The 15,747-nt window shown below is 43.7% G+C and overlaps 1 protein-coding gene across 1 annotated transcript in view; it reads left to right on the top strand.

The window, feature by feature from the left end:
* MAML1 (mastermind-like 1 (Drosophila)) overlaps positions 1 to 15,747 on the top strand; it is a 39,896-nt gene that overhangs the window by 12,527 nt on the left and 11,622 nt on the right. The gene's annotated exons all lie outside the window — the stretch shown is intronic.

The raw sequence follows: 15,747 nt of genomic DNA, 5'->3' as shown, positions 1-15,747 counted from the left end.
GAGCCGAACAGGCAGATGCACTGAAATACACTGCTTGAGGAGCAGTGAGCGAGACAAAGGAAGTCTGCTGTGCCATGTGGATTAACTCTGGCAGTCCAGGGATTGAACTCATGCTGCTGTGGCTGGCGATAGCTTAATAGTGCTGTCTTTAACCCCTCTGCCACCAAAGAGGCCCCTGAATGTATTATTTAGTATGGATCAGTGATTTTCAGTCAAATATAGATTTTAGCAGAGAGGTGTATATATCAGAATCACTTGAGGGCTTGTTTTAACTATCCTCTCCTTGCCTACAGATTCCCTGCCTCCTCTGCCTCTCCCCTGACTTTTATCCCTTAAAAGGCTGTTAGAATGAGAAGTTGCTTTTATGGATGAGATTGTCATGCTCTTTAGTTGTGTTGGGGTAGGTTTTATCTTCTCTAGGTCTTATGATAAACTCCCCACACGTGATATTGCTTCATAGGAAGTAGAGTATATTTCCCCATCCCTTGATTTTTTTAGCATGGCTGTACGACTTACTTTGCCAGTGACTATAAATGAGAGTGATAAGAGGATGTAGCATACTTAAGGGATAAGATACATATTTTTTAAATCAGAGAGCAGATATTTTGGAAATATTTTTAAAATATCAAATATACTTGCAAACTATACATAGTAGTGTAATTTTCCCAAAAATTAAAGAGGAAAGGACAAAACAGATGGAACATAGAAAATTAGAGGAATGCTATAGTTGTTGACCATCTGAAAAATACTAATTACAGGAAGAAAAAAAAACAGGGTAGGTGGGGAATAATTGATAAAATATTTTGATAAATGAAGGACATAAATTGCCAAGTTAGGGCACACTGTGTACCCAGCACAAGAGAAGAAGATATACCCGACATTAGTCATAACATTTCTGAACATTGAGTGGAAACATTCTGCAAGCATCCAGGCCAGGAAGGGCACTTGGTCATAGATTAAGGATCAGCATTTCTTTGGATTTCATGGTAGAACCTGGGTAGTAAGAAGAGAGGAGTACAAAACCTTCAAAATTCTGAAGGGTAAGATTACCTTAGAATTGTACTTAGCCAAAGCATCCAAATGATGTATGAGTGAGTTTGGAATCAAGTAGTTTTCAGAAATGAAAGAGCACTCTGTGCTCCACCAAAATGCAAATATAAATCAAAGAAGGTAATGAAATACATGAAACAGGAAAAAAAATAATGACAAGAGACTTGGAAGATAGTGGAAGGTGATCCCAGCATAATAGTTCTGCATCAGATGTGGTGGGCAAATACAGCAATACGACCAGGGACTGTCATCACCAAGCCCCTCACTTCCTTACGGCCATCTTCATTCAAGGACAGAATGCCCAGGAGAACTTGGCCCAGAATCTCACTAGACCTTAGACTGTCCTGACCATGTGCTGATGAGGGTCTCTCCCCTCCTGTCACTTAGTAGTCTCAGCTTCATATCCAGCACCTGGTCCACACTTCAGCCCTTCCAGGCATAAGAACTTATATTTGGTTTGAGAAGGATGGGGGAAAAACAGTCTCAGCGGAAGGCAGTTGGGCAAGAAGCCTTCCCTCTTACTCAGCCTTTAATGTGTGGACCCCCAAGTGACTGACTGGGACTCACTCGCCCAAATCAGGACATGCAATCTGTTGTACTCATCTGCAGATTCAGATGTTAATTTTATCCAGATGTATCCTCACAGACACACCCAGAATTGTTTGACTAAGTCTGCTAGCTCATGGCCTGATCAGTTTGATGCAGTCAACCATTACGTATATTCCATAGCAGTGAGTTTGCTTGTGATTCTTTATGTACTGTGAATGGCCAGTTGAACGATTTAAACTATGGTGAACCATGAGTAAATTTGCGCCTTAGATAATCTGTGCAGTACTGTGGAAGATGGATTAGGGGTGAACTTGAGTGTCAAGGACTCTTGACAGTAGAGAAACTCGTTAAAATGCAGTTTATTGGTCCAGGCAAGAACTGATGAGCTAAAAAGTGATACTGTAGGACCAGAAGAGAAAACCAAATTCCTGCGATAACGAGATGGTAAATGAACTAGAGATGGTCATTAATTGGGAGTTATAGATGAATCCAAAGTTTTTGATATTTGAGATTCCATTTACTGATCCCAGGTCAAGAGAGCCCCTACCTCATTAGAGGGTGCTGAGAAGTTGCATTTACTCTGGACCTCATTGGTGACTTGTGCTAGAGCATCTGCAGAGGCATGGTAGGAATGTCACATCCATGGCTCTGTGTCAGCAAGGATATTGAGTCTCAGCCCCGTTGGAGCTTTGTCTTAAATGCACTGTTAGTGTTGGACTGATTCATTTGTAGTTTCCACCTCAAGTTACAAGTTACTTCAGGCTGTTGATTTTGCTGTAGTTTTTAGAGTTGAATTTGGAGTGTGGGGTTCTTGGATTCACTCTGGGAGATGTTACACCAGAGCTCCCATTCGGAGGCTCCATTCAGCAAGTTTCTCCATTAGACATTAGTTACAATGTCATTGTTTGGAGTTCAGGTCTGTTGGGTACATTCTGGAAAAGGTTTCACCAGAGCTTCCCTTTCAGCAGCAGGCGGTGAGTTTCTCCACGACACATGAGACTTAGTTGTATTTAAAGAATAGGTTTATTAGGGAAATGGACAGGAGTATTGGACACTTGCATAGACGTGAGCAGGCAGGGAGAGATGCCCCAGAAGGGGCAGGTTTGCAGGGAAAGAGACCTGCATGGTTGCAGGCAGGTGGCCTTAGGAGAGCGGCCTCCACAGAGGGAGGTCAATGCAGAGAGGTCCCGGCATGGTACAGGTCACGGGCAAGCAGGAGGCTGCTGCCCTGCAGAGGGAGAGAGTGGGTGGAAAGAAGCACCTGCATAGGCACAGGTGGGCAGAGGACTGCTGCCCTGAGGCACAGTGGGCAGAGGACTGCTGCCCTGAGCTGGTGCAGAGACTGCCCTAACATGGACAGCTTCTCTTTGGGAGGGGCCCACTCCTTGTAAGCCTAGGTTTGATGATTTTGAATAGAATCTTAAAGGACCTGAGATCCCCTAATGAGCTTCATGTCCCTGTCCTTTTACCTTTTGGGTCAGAGCTTCAGACACAGCCCCCAACAGTCTGATATCTGCTGGGACCTCCTGCCAAGGTGCCTGAGGACCTCGATTTTATGGTTGTGTCAAGGATCTTGATTTTTATGGCCGTGTTAATTGCTATGCTAGCCCCTTCTGCCCATTCCCGCTTGTGTGATCTTGTGATGCCTCCTCCTGCGTTTCTTCCTCCATCAGTTATATTTAATAAGAGTAGGTTTATTAGGAAAAGGGACAGGAGAATAAAGGACACTTGCTCAGATACAAGGAGGCAGAAAGAGCTGCCCCAAAAGGGACAGGTTTGCTAAGAAAGAAGTCTGTATGGTCTGCTGTCTCAGAAAACTGTTTATGTGAGAAGTTTCTAAATGCAGTGTTGTAAGTTGGTCAGGGAAAATAATGACGGTCTAATTATCTCTCTTAATTGGCTATGAGCTTTTGCCCTTCTTGAGGAAAGCTGCCTTTGATGAGGGAGGTTCCTGAAGAGAAGCCTGGCCTGGTACAGGTCAAGGCAGCAGGAGATTGCTGTCCCATGCCAGTGCAGAGATTGCACTGATGTTCTTTTAGCTTTGGGAGGGGCTCATTCCTCTGTGGAGTGGCCTGTTTGCTGATGATTTGGGATAACTATGTGGAGTTATAAAGGGTCCAGAGATTTCACAATGGGCCAATGGGTCCAATCTCTGCATCTTTACCCTCAGCTCTGTACTTCTGATACTCCCTACAGCAGTCTGATACCTATTTGGGCCTTATGCCTTGTGATAAGGTACTAAGGGTCTTGATTTCTATGGCTGGGTTAGTGGTCCCGTTAACCCCTTCTGCCCCATCTCCTTGCATGAATAAGGTTTTAACCGTGTGATGTCTCCTTTAGGTTTTCTGTTCTTTCTTGCATCAATTTCACCTCAAGAGTCCTAAATGTCCTTACTAGAGAAGGTTTAGAATCGGTGTCATAAGTTGGGTTCTGTTGCAACTTGAGCACATGCATACAGCCTGTATAAGTTACATGGACAGTTAAGAACATAAGTGTGCGCCATGCGCAATACCAGCTTTTAGGGTGGCAAACAGGGAGCCCTCCTTAGGAGCGGTAAAGTGGTGGTGGGTGTTGCAGCTCACAGCCCCAATGTTCTCTGCTGTGCCTCCAAAGATTACTAAGATGTGAGCAGCTATCACTGCACGTCCCTGACACACACACTCTGACTCTGACATTGCTTCTGAACTATAATGACCACTGCTTCATTCCCTTTTCATTCTACTACTTGCCAAGAATTGCTTCTGAGTTCTCTTTACTATAAAATGCTGGTAATAACACCTGCTCTGGCAGAATGACTGCCTCACACAGAATAGGCTTAACAAATGGTAGCTCTTACTGGTTTAAGAGTTTTTGTTTTAAATGTTTATTTTGTTGTTGCTCTCCTAATTATCTCTCTTAATTGGCTGAGCTTCTTCCAGAAGATCTGACCGACCATAGAATGTTCTTCTGGTTTGGTAAAATAACCAGTCCCAAACAAAAGACAGATTTTAGGGGCTATTTATTGAACGATGATGAGTCCTGTTCTGGGTGCTACAAAGACAGGTGACTGTAGGAGTGACCTTGCCCTAGGAGTTCCCGGAGCTTTGCTGTCCAGTGTGTGCCGTGTGCTTGCCACCAGCCTTGTAGAGCTGTTGAGGCCTTGAAGTATGCCTATTGCAAATTGAACTGTCGAAATTATAACCTACATGCTGGATTTTGAAAACTTAATACCAAAAAAGAATGGAAAATAACTTTTTTTAAAAAATTTATTTATTTGTGCATACAGAAGTGGGATACAGGCCAGAGGCTCAGGGGCGGTGAGAGGCTTCACCAGAGACAGAGTAGGGAGCAGAACAGACAGATCGAGGAAGTACACTGCTGAGGGGAACCGCGGGCGGGTCAGGAGAGTTCTGCCACGCCATGTGGTCACCTCCGGGGCAGGCGGGGATCGAACTCATGCGGAAGTGGCTTTAGCTTCTTAGTGCAATGCTTTAACCCGCTGCGCCACCAGGGAGGGCCGGAAAATAACTTTTTAATATTACCTTTGAGATGATAGAATATAGTGGCATAATTAAAATAATTAAAATTGGCTTCACTCGGTTCTTTATTTTTAGTGTGGCTACACCTGGGTGGTTTGTTAAAACTGTTTTCTGGCCTTACCCAGCATTTCTGATTCCTGGGTGAATCAGACTAGTGCCTGAGAATTTGTAGTTCCTGTAGGTACGCAGGTGACACTGATGTTCCTGGTCTAGGACCACACGCTGAGAACCTCTCCTCTAGAACAAAATTGTTATTTTTAGGTAAGGGGAAGAGGAACTTGAAGGAGAAAAAAATCTTGAATGAAGTTGGGCCAGAGGGAAAGAGTTGCTAAAGGTACTAAGAAGGTGAAAAGGAGGCACATTTAAAGGAGTTACATGCTGAAATGACTTTGCTTAACTTATTAAAATGACACTGATTCAAAATCAGTGTTCACATGTAGTTCAGTGCTTATTCTCCAACTTGTACATATCGAAGCTTCAGTGTTTTGCTCTTGCAGTTGGGAATCAAAGTTCAGTGCCCACAAGCTATATAGCTTGTCATGAAGATTAAGTGAACTTGTGCCTTCTTTATTGGGCAGAAGAACCTATGAAACAAAGATACCTATAAAACTAGAGAACTGAAATGTGGGGAGGTGATGGTGAAGGTGAGAAGGTTAATTCTGGAAACATTACCAGGTACCTATAACTTTATGAGCATTGGATCTGATGCTGGGGAGGCCACTCCATGAGTGGGCATATAGAGAAACAGGTCAGTGACCATTTTCCACTAAGACAGCAGTGCTTCATGATCATTGAATATAAGCTCTATTTACAAAGTTTTGTTAGAGTGCTAAGAATGGAGTAAAGAATTTGATCAGGAGTAGACTAAGTAGTCAGAAAGAAAAATAGCGCAAAGAGTTGACATTTGAGCTGAATCTTAAGGGATTAGTAGAATGTCGCCAGGCTAGAGGTATATTCTCAGTCCCAAAAGGACATCAATTTAAGTTGAGGCCTCAAGGGAACAGTAGCAGATTAAGAGAAATTCATCAGGATCAGATCCAACAGGCCTCTGTATGCCAGGATTCGAACTTCTTGGTAAGAGATGGAGAAATAAGGACTTTGAAAGTGCTTCAGAGATGTGTTTATAGCGATCCCACTAATAACACCAAGGGTGGTGAACAAAGAGAGAATAGGAACAGATCAGCTTGAAGTTGTTTCAGTACTGTAGGTCAAAAAAAGTAACAGTGAGTAGTTGAAAGGAAAAGTGGATGTGGCATGCATGGATCTTGCTGGAGAGAGATTTAGAAAGTAGAACCGGTAGGGCTGAAGTTTGGTGGGTCATATGAGAGGGCAAGGACTGAACATGTACTGGGTCAGCAAGCATGAGAATAAATGGTAGGTAGGTATGGGAGGAAGGCAGAGTTCAGTTTGGAATGTATGCTCCACCCATGTGGAAGATTACCAGTTTACCAGTCAAATATTCAAGTCTTGGAGAACTGGAGAGAGGAGTGCTGGACCCAGAAGATGATCTAGGTCCAAGTGTCAGTGCATAGGGGATGAAAGGAAAATAGAGACAAGGCAGTCAGTGGACAAGGACCCTGAGTCCTGAGTGCCTGCTTAGTGCCAGGGCGTCAGACTGTAGGGAGGCCCTGAATATGGATGGGATTGCCTCGAGAGAGGACAGCAGTGAAAAGGGATGATGACCCTGGAGGCATGACCCTGGGGCAGCCCATAAAGAGTGGCCTTGGAGGCAGAAGCAGGCCCAGAGAGGGGCCATGTGGACCTGGACCTGAAGGGAGGAAGAGACTAGAGAAGGGAGGAGTGGCCTTCAGAGCTCAGTGCCCCAGAAAGTTAAGCAGATACTTGAAAAGAATCCCTTGGATTAAGAACCAGAAAATTATCTTGGTGAATATGGCAAAGTGAAGACCGATTTTTGAAGAAACGAGCTGAGGAAGAGGAGCAAGGGAACATTATCAGCTGCTCAGTGTTAGTGAGGTGCCTCCCAGCCACCCATTCACCCCCAGAAGTGGTAATTCTCCCACACCCCATCTCTTTTAGAGGAGGAGCTCTGAAAGCTTCTCTGGATATTACATAACTTGCCTGTGAGCACAGAGTGATCAAGCAGTCAACTGGGACTTAAACCTGTTGTCGCTGTGCTCTTAGCACTGTACTAAGTGCTGTGTGAGAGGGAGGAACTGTTGGAGGGGGGAAGTAGAAGATAGTGACAAGGTAGTAAATGGATGAGCTCCTTTAAGTGGTGGACAGGAATGGGATGGAAAACGCTGGCAGAGGGCTTGACTTTGGAAGGGAAGGGCATCAATCTTACATGCAATTTCTCGGTGAAGTAAGGATTTCCCCACAAAGGGGGACTCATAGTATTTTATTTTAGTAGTTGTCACCATACATATTTTGTTGTTGTTGTTGTATTCATATATATGAATGCCTGATTTTATTCTAGAGGATTTTAGACAGTTCTGGTCAAATCAATGATTATCTGCTGTTCTTTTAATGAGTTCAACTACTATTTCAAAATAAATCTTGGACCTTCTCTAGCTTGCAGCCCCTTTTTTAAACACTCCCTTTATTTTTGAGAAATAACCATCAGTACGATTAATTTTAGAACTATTTCATCACTGCAGAAAGAAACCCATCCCCAGCACTCACCCATCAATCCCTCCACACCACACCACTCCACTCCAGCACTGGCAAGTACTAAAGTACTAAATTGAGAAAGAACAGTTGACACTATCTCCACTTACTCACCTCCCAGTTACTTTTCAAGTCAAGGTTTTTACTCCATCACTTTTCTGGAAGTGATCTAGGTGACACCATCAGTGATCTGTTAGTGACAGATTCAGTATGTTCAGCCTTTATCTTTCTATACCTTTCCGGTGCATTTAATCTCCCTCCTGCTTGTGCTTTATCATCATTATGGGCTTTTTTGCCTGCTGCTTGCTGATGACTTTTTTTCATGAACTGTGTTATTCACTGCCTTTTGGACATTACCTGAGTGATCTCATCTCTTTAGAGCTAAAACCCTTCTCAGTGCCCATAATCTGCTTTTCCTGTGCATGTAACCAGACTAGAGAGAAACCGTCCGTGTCTTTCACCTTGCAGTGTAAATCAGTCTCCAGTCTGCTGAATTTTCCCCCCACTCTCTGAAATCATTTATTTGTTCTCATACAAATGATCAGGTCTTCCTCTCATGCTCCAACTATTTCTGCAGTTTCCTACCAATCCTGAAATCCATTTGCCACACAGTCATTAGAGAGCACATATAAAAATGCAAATCTGACCTCATTTGCTGAGATCTTATTAAAATGACATGCAGTACAACATCACCTTGTAAGTATGCTGCCAGAATTCTAAATCTGTTCTGCCCTCTAACTGTATGATTACTGAAAATACAGCAAATACAAAAACTTGTGGGGACATATAATCAGCGAGTTATGAAAGGGAAATTCAACAGGACAAGTGATGAAAGTATCTTAATGAATGGCAAAAGATAAAAACAAGAAAGAGAAGTGTTACATATTGAGAGTCTTATAAGAGGATGTCAACCCAGTACAGTGTGTTCACTCCTTACTTGAAAACCTTTAACTTCAATAATGATGTTTTCTGGTTTGTTTCCTGTTAAGCTTTCACATGCAGTACATGATCAGATATAAAGAAGAAATGATGGGACAGGGCCTTTGTTAGCCCAGAGGACATGGGCGGGTGTGCTTTTTGACAAGGCAGGACTTTAAGTGTTTCATTTGGCAGTGAGTATATGGGGTGCATGTTATACTTTGTAATGTATGTTTGAAATTTTCCATGTAAATGGTTTATTTTGTTTGCAAAGGAAAATTGGACACTTACAGGATATAAAGTAAGAATTTTTAAAGTTTTAAAATTATAGTAAAATACGTATTTCTAAGACTTACCTTGACCAAGTTGAAGTGCACAGTACAGTTGTTTTGAGTGCATTCCCATTGGTGTGCAGTCATCACCAGTCTCCATCTCCAGAACTCTTTTTATCTTGCAAAACTGAAACTGCATCCAATAAACACAAACTCACTTTCCCCTCCAGCCCGTTCCTAGCAACCATCATTCTCCTTTTTGTCTCTATGAATTTGCTTACTCTAGGGACCGCATATAAGTGGAATCATACAGTATTTCTTTTGTGACCAGGTTATTTCATTTAATATAACGTCCTCAAGGTTCATACATATATTGAAGGGTGCAGCCAAGTTTCCTCCACTTTTAGCACAGAATGATATTCTGTTCTATAGTTCATTCATCCAGTAAAGGATTGTTTCTATACATTCATCTATTCAAGTTCTTACTTTCAGGGTTTTTTGGTGGCTTTTTTTGGTATATTTTAACTGAGGTGATAGGATTGTTTTCAGAATTCTTTTGGAAATGGTATTCTTGAAAATGAAATTGCTGGATAATGTGGCAAATTAATTCTTTTCTTTTTTGAGGTACCATTTTATATTCCCACCAAGAGAGAACAGAGTTTCTAATTTCTCCACATCTTCTGAAGAAATTGTGATTTTCTGGGGTGTGTTTACTGTTTAATCACAGTATGCTGGGTGATTAACTGGTGGGGAAGGGGAAGATGAGGAACAGGGAACCCAGGAAAGGGGAGCCCCATGGACCAATAGAGGAGAAAGAGAGGAACTGAGAAATGAATGAGACAAAGAGTCAGCAAGAAGGAAGGGAAAAGAAAGGGAAGAAGGGTGAAACATGGAAAGGGCCAAAAATAAAAGATGAGGGAGTGAGAGAGGGCTAGAGGAGCCCAAAGGGGAGAGAAATGACAAGGAGCTGGAAGGAAATTTTGTGTATGTGGTACTTTTTGTTCTTGTTTTTTTTAACTGTAGCCATCCTAAAGGGCTTGAGGTGGTGATAATAAAGAATTACTATTAGTTGTTTTGGTTGGGTAATGGGCATATAATGGTTCATTGTAATATTCTCTAATTTTGTGTATTTGAAAACATTCTTCATTAAATCACACTTTGGAGCCATCATGGTGCATTCCCAGCCCCTGCGCCACAGCACTCCCTCTTATGCCCTTTACACTTGAATGAAATTAAACTACCATTCGTTGTCTTCCTCCTGCTTGCCTCTCCATTCCCTCCCACTCTGGATTCATTAGTGTGCCCTCGCCTTTGCCTCTCAGACTGGAATGCCTTCCTCCTCCTGGCTGACTTCACTTCTCCAGGGTCTTCCTTGCCAACTCTGGCCTGCCTCCATAGCTTCTCTGTCCTATCCTGGGGTGGGAGCACCAACTGTGTTTTTATTTATATCCTCCCCCTCACGCCCTTGCCTTAGAATGCAGTAAAAAACCTAAAGCGTCTTGGAGTTTACTGTTGTTCTGCACTGGGCCTTTTTGTAGAGCATTGCTTAGCACCTAGTGGGATCGCGATGCATGAGCACTATGTGAACTCCTGAGGGTATTTTCCTGCGTGGGGCAATAATGCCGGGGATGGATCTTTAGAATGAATGGATCTTTAGAGCATCTTCATGTAATAGGTCAGGAAAACAGATAAGAGCTGTATTATAACTGAAGTCACTCAAATAACAATAACCCACTTTTGGTTTTATGTGCACCATGACACTTTCTGAGCCTCCCGTGGTTTCCGAGTTGATTTTGTATAGCAAAAGGATTATGTAGACTGCCTGTCAAGCACAGGAGTCAATATCAATATACTTCCTTGGTATAAAACGTTAATTTTCACTTTCTACTTTATAGTCATACAAAGATTATATTGTATTAAATACTTAGCCTTAGATAACTTTTTATAAAAACTTTAAAATCTGGCACAGCAGACCTCTCCTGACCTGCCCGCTTGCTCCCCTCAGCAGTGTACTTTGTCAGTCGGCCTGTTCTGCTCCCCACTCTGTTTCTGGTGAATCCTCTCACTGCCCCTGCACCTCTGGTCTGTACCCTAGTTCTGTAAGCATAAATAAATAAATCTTTTAAAATCTATCCAAAAAATATGATAGATAAAAGTTGCAGAAACATGCGTATCTTCTCCTTGGTTTTGATATTGTACTGTAAGTGTAAAATACAACCATTGGTGAAAATGCTCTCTGCAACTTTCTGTGAATTTGATGTAGTTAGAGAATCTGTATTAAGATGATAGTAAAGATAATTTAAAATGATAGTAAAGATGTGTAGGCATCAAATTTAAAGTTTTCTGGAAAATGCATTTCTTGCAACTCTCCACTTTTGGTGTGCCCTTGGTAGGTAGATTCACTGGCAAGGAGTGGGACTGACATCTCTGTGGTGTGCTCACCATGCTTCTGAATCAGTGGTGATGACAAATTATTAAGACAAGTGATGTCTTTCAAGTGAAGAGGGGGGCTCCTTTTCTTAACAGTTTGAAACTGACACATTCCCTTGGTATTTGTATTTCATATGCAAAACTGCTCTTCCAGCTTCTTGGGTGGAATTGGGATTCATTTAGATTTTGTCTCTACTCAAGGGGAGAAACTCCTGTGAGGATGGGCATAGATCCTTCCCAAGACTTCTGGATGCTCGTGCTACCTTCTGACTTTCATCTGCTGTAAGACAAAAGTAATGATGCTCATCCTCAGCGTGCGTTTGAAGTTGAGTGAGATCCCAACTCAGTGGGACGTGCCCAAGTACGGATGCTGAGCAGCTAGCATGGTGCACCGACGTAGTACTCACTCGTCTGCGTAACCCTTGGCTCATGTTTGTGCCTTAGCAAAGTTGGCTGCCTGACTGGATTCCCCTGGGATTCCCTCCAAAATATTGAAACTTTGAATATTGCATGAAGAGATCCTAGGTCATCTTTGCCTGGAGTGGGTCATTTCCAACTACAGGGTGGCTCCTGAGGGTCCTCTGAATAACACAGGGCACTAGGAGGGTTCATAGAAGATGAGAAACAGGTGTCATATTAAGTTGAAATTGCCAGTATTTAACCACTGTTGCCTTTTTAAAAAAAACCATGATTTTATGTTTCAGCCTGTTCTTTTTAGGTGTTGCAGTGAGCTGCATCACTGGAGTGTAGGATGGCTATGATTGGAAATTTGATGGGGAATTAAATTGGAGAGAGTGGAGCTGCACTGTAAGGGCCTGAGGGTATCAAGGTGCTACTGCAACACTTTAAGGAAGAGAACTTTGTGGCCAACCTTGCTTGCCCTTGAGCACCATCACTCAGGTGGTGGTGTAGAATATATTCGAGGGTGGGGGCGTCATCATGACTGACTTTAGATGTGGTTAAAGTTAATTCAAGAGAGAAAAATTGGTATTTGTGAGTGGAGAGGAGTAGATGGATTCAAGCATGCTAAGGAGGTAGACTCAGAAGAGGGTGCTGACTGGATGTAGGGAGAGAAGACGGAGCTTCTGTCACAGGATGTATAGTAGTGACAGTCTCTGAGGTAGGAATAATGCAAAGGGAAACAAGAGTGAGGAGCTTCTGCTTTGGATTTGAATAGATTCAGGCTGATTTATCTGTGGCATACCCAGGGAGAGCAGCTAGAGCATGCGAGGTATGTTATTGGACAAGTAGGAATTGGAGCTCTGTCCAATGCTAGACACTGTTGTAGGTGCTCTTTGCTCTGATGGGGGTTGCTAGGCCCACTCCAGTTAGTTCCTCTGGTGGGGGAACTAAGAAGGAGTAGGATAGAGTGTTGTGGCCCTTTCATAGGTGACCAGAGGGCAACTGAGGAGAGGAGGGACCTGATTATGAAATGTCCTTCCCCTGGGGAGATCGAAGAAGAGTATTCTGGGCAGAGAGAAGGACAAGTCCCCACAACTGTTAGTGGGCAACCATACTTGAGGAACTGCAAGAGAGCTGGTATAACTTAGGCCTGGTGTATAAAAGGGAGGAGCCATCAAAGTCTGGCCATGCTGAGAGCTGATAGAGAAGCACCTGGTCCTGAGCAAGAGGGTTTCTTCTGAGTGTGAGGTTAAGTTGTAGGAATTTGAAGGCATGGGAGCAGATGAGATCTCTCCTGCATAGAGTGAAAAGAGGTGAGGATTCTGATATTTAGGTGAAGGGGAGACCATCTTCCAAGGAGGCTGACAAGAAACAACCAGAGAACTAGAAGAGAGGCAAGAAAATGCGGTAAAGAAATATGAAGAGAACTTTAAAGAGGAAGGAATGTTTACATGGCAGCTGATAAAAGAAGGAGAGGGAAAGACTGAAAATGCGGACTGTATTCAATAGCATGAAGATCACTGCAGTCCTCTTGAGACCTCCCTTTCTTTCAGCTCCCATATCCGCATCCACCGAGTCCCCAGAAGGATGGAGCCCAAACTGCAGTAACCCAGATGCTGGGCTGGTGGGGAACAGGGATACTTAGCTGATGGAGGATTGCAGAAAATGGGGCCAAGAGTAAAAGTGACTACTCAGTGAGGGGCACGAAGCACGGTGGCTGCCCCCGGTGGCTGCCAGCAAATAAGGAGCACTGACGAGAGAGCCACCCTGTCTTAGAGTCACGTCTGTTAATCACAGTGGAAGAGGATGAGTGTTATCATTCTGGGAGTTTGATCACCAAACACACTGGAATTTCAGAGATGGGTGGTTGAGGTGGGGTGAAGGGAGACCGAGCAAAGGAATATCCTGTAGGGTGAGCACAGCAAGCAGAGGAACACAAGCGGTGGCACCTCCAGCATTGATATCCTTAGACCCCTCTCTGAGTTCAAGAGCAGGAAATGGTGGGTGCCAGACTACAGGGTGTGTTGGTGAAAGACTGACTAGAGGGCCTCCCATCAGGCGTGTGGTTTTCTTCAGCAAACACCCCCTAGTAACCTCTTGCAAAAGAAATGAGCATTAGATTCATTTATCTCCAACTGGATCCTTCTGGAACTCTGCCCCATGAGACCATTGGATAGTGAGAAAGGGAGCCTCCAACCTGAGCATCCAGAGGTACTAGATGGTGCTGAAAGCGTAGTGCCCAGACCTGTCTGCTTTTATGGCTTATGCTGTGTATGTTTGTATATAATTTGTAATCTGTTCAGACTTTCCCCCCATCTCTCTTATAAATGCCTATAGATTAGTTAGGGACCACCATTTTCTCATCTTTGCTTTTCTCTGCAGTGCCCTGCATGTGTCAGACACTCCTGCAGATGGTCAAGGCTTAACCATCTGTCAAGACTACCACATTCCACACTCCCCACTCCAGCCTGTCTCATTCTAGTTAAATTTGTGAGCAGTTGAGAAAATGGTCCAGTGTTTCTTTGGGAAAAGCAATTGGTATTGCAAAATTGTTACTTTGGAACTTGTCTGCAGCTGTTTGCATGTGGACATTGAAAGAGGGAGTGGTAGCTTTGTGATTGTTAGCGCTAGGAAGGATTTTGTTTCTAATCTGGGACAGCCAGCTGACTCATCAAGTGCCTTGACCTCTTAGGTTGCCATCTTCCCCTTTGCAGAATGGAAAATTGAGCTCCCAGGCAACCATGAAACAAATGGTTTTCCACAAAGAATAGAAATGATAAAAATCAGCAACTCAGTTTATATCTCTCTGAAATGAATTTACCTTCCCCAGGAAAACTTTTCAACACTGCATCTTCCAAAGGCTCCAGTTTAGGACCCTGGTTCCTTTCACCTCTAGGTGGCAGTAGGAAGCAGAAGAACTGTGAAAATACAGCAGCTGTCTTTCAGTTGGAGGGAGTGTCCCAGGTCTTCACCCTGGTGACCCTGGGCTACAGTTCAACTCTGCCCTACAGTTCCATTCGTCAGACTTCCCTGTTTTTCTGAGCTAACTTAGTTAATTACCTTGATGTGGATTTAAAGAAATGCTGACTCAGCTGAGATCTATAAAGTACCATGAAGTGGTGTTTGCCAGTTAAAAATTAAGAATATGGTGGCCTTCCCTGGGGTTGCCGTGAGTTAAAGTGCAGCACTGCACTGCAAGCTGGCCACAGCAGCTTCCGTGTGAGTTCAATCCTGGGCCCCGGAGGCAATCCACATGGCGCGGCAGACCTCTCCTGACCCGCCTGCTGCTCCCCTCAGCAGTGTTCTTTGTTGATCTGCCTGTTCTGCATCCCACTCTGTTTCTGGTGAAGCCTCTCACTGCCCGCGCACCTCTGGCCTGTACCCCAGTTCTGTATGCATAAATAAATAAATCTTTAAAAAAAAGAAGAAGAAGAAGAAGATCGTGAAGAGGAATAAAAAGAGTGGGAGCATTGGAATTGGGACTCAGAGGTTCAGAAAATTGCCCTTTTATTTTCTTGCTTATTATGCATGTGTCTAGTGGGTGTCTAGCCGGTGTCCTCGGACTTGCCTTGGGCAGAACCCCTGTGTCAGTCTCTGGGGTCCTGGGGTAGGTGTGGTGCATCAGTGTGGCCCTTCCCTGCAGCAGGAATGACACAGAGTCACCATACTAGTCACTGACGTCTCTGAAATCTGTTAGTGATAGTGAAAGCCTTCATTTGGAAATTTGTGACATATTCCTAAATAGATGCTTTGGGGCAGTAGGAGGGAGGGGCAGAATTGGGGATGAGATGAGGACAAAAATGTGATAAAGTAAACATAGGAAAGGAGCAGCATGTGCTTAGAGGCGGAGTGTGGGCTCCTGTAACAGTGGAGGAATTGTGTCCTGACAGCTGAAATCAGGCTAGGGAAGAGAGGAAGGAACAGAAACCCCTCCCCATGCCACTGCCATGTTCTTTGTGTAACTCGCTCCCACCCCTAAT

This window comes from Condylura cristata, unplaced genomic scaffold, assembly GCF_000260355.1.
Source record: "Condylura cristata isolate star-nosed mole 26May11 unplaced genomic scaffold, ConCri1.0 scaffold00040, whole genome shotgun sequence".
NCBI classification, from domain to species: Eukaryota; Metazoa; Chordata; class Mammalia; order Eulipotyphla; family Talpidae; genus Condylura; species Condylura cristata.
The sequence above is the reverse complement of the archived record's forward strand: the minus strand, read 5'-3'. Positions and strand labels throughout refer to the sequence as shown.